This window comes from Chinchilla lanigera, unplaced genomic scaffold (genome assembly GCF_000276665.1).
Source record: "Chinchilla lanigera isolate Chin_1 unplaced genomic scaffold, ChiLan1.0 scaffold00406, whole genome shotgun sequence".
Taxonomy (NCBI): domain Eukaryota; kingdom Metazoa; phylum Chordata; class Mammalia; order Rodentia; family Chinchillidae; genus Chinchilla; species Chinchilla lanigera.
In genome coordinates, this window is record NW_004955807.1 from 17,453 (window position 1) to 18,742 (window position 1,290).

The 1,290-nt window shown below is 53.9% G+C and overlaps 1 protein-coding gene across 1 annotated transcript in view; it reads right to left on the minus strand.

Moving 5' to 3' along the window:
• Positions 1-620, minus strand: part of LOC102013574 (probable helicase senataxin) — a gene marked incomplete at its 3' end in the record, with an annotated part of 8,934 nt that extends 8,314 nt beyond the window's left edge. Inside the window, 1 exon segment of the mRNA XM_013510197.1 lies at positions 57-620.
• Positions 621-1,290: the final 670 nt, after the last annotated feature.

Below are 1,290 nucleotides of genomic sequence, written 5' to 3' on the forward strand. Positions count from 1 at the left end.
TCGCCGCTCCTCCCCTCCCTTCCCCGCGCCCGGCGTTCGGCCGCCGTGCTCCACACCTCGAACGGGGCGCTCTGCGGACGCGCGGCGGGGGACGTACACTTCGTGTAATAGGAAAGAATATTAGGTTAAACACACGAGCAGGCGGGCTGGGGATTTAGCTCAGCGGCACAGCGCCTGCCTGGCAAGCGCGACGTCGTGAGTTCGATTCCCGGAACCGGAAAAAAAAAACAAGAAAAAAAAGAAACTACGAGCAGGGCATCGCCCCGGAGTAAACGGGCGGGCGTGGTGGCGCAGCCTCCGGTCACAGCGCTCTGGGAAGCGGAGGCAGGGCGCCGCCAAGATCAGCCCAGCCTGGGGCGCTTAACGCCTGAGCCAGGCACTGTCTCAAAACGAACAACGCAAACAAATAAATCAATAGTAAGTTCAAATGGGTTGGCGAGGTAGTTCAATGTAAAGGCTCTGGGTTCAGTTCCCAATACCACGGGGAAGTAACACGTCCAAAGTAAAATAATCCACTGGTAAGCCGCGTTTTATAACGCCTGCTCCCCCCTGACAGTTTAGCCTCAACCCCGGCCTCTGCTCTAATACAGGATAAGTAAACAAAACCATCACTGCCAGCGACTCATACCCAACGGGAGAGAAGAGGGTGGGCGGGGACGATCTCACCCCGGAGAATCCTAATCCAAGAATGAAACGGACAGCAAGAATGGGTGGGGGGGACACCCAGCCGAGAACGTTCCAGAAAGGGGCGTGGCTTAAACGACCGTTAGGATTCATCCCGACCGTTATTCCCCCTCCCCCACTGTCAGTTGTTTCCCCAATATGCAAATGAAGTGTTTACGCGGTACTATTACATGTGTATGTAGCCCTCCTTTTTGCTGTTGTTGAGAGGAGTTTTGTTTGTTTGTTTTGGGGGGGTTTTTTTTTTTGGTTTTTTTGAGACGGTCTTGTGATGTAGTTCAAGCTGGCCTAGAACTCATTATGTAGCCCAGACAGGTCTTGAATTCCAGGTGATCCTCCTGCCTCACCCTCCTGAATGCTGGAATTAAAGGTGCGCACCATCACGCCTGGTTGCATCCTTTTTAAAAGAAGACTTTTACTGAGCATGGTGGCGCACACCTGTAATCCCAGCACTTGGGGAGGCTGAGGCAGGAGGACTGTTGTGAGTTCGAGACGAGCCTGGGCTACAAAGTGAGCTCAAGGCCAGCCTGAACTGCATAGGGAGACCCTGTCTCAAAAAGACAAAACATAGGGGCTGGGGATTTAGCTCAGCGGCACAGCGCCTGCCTG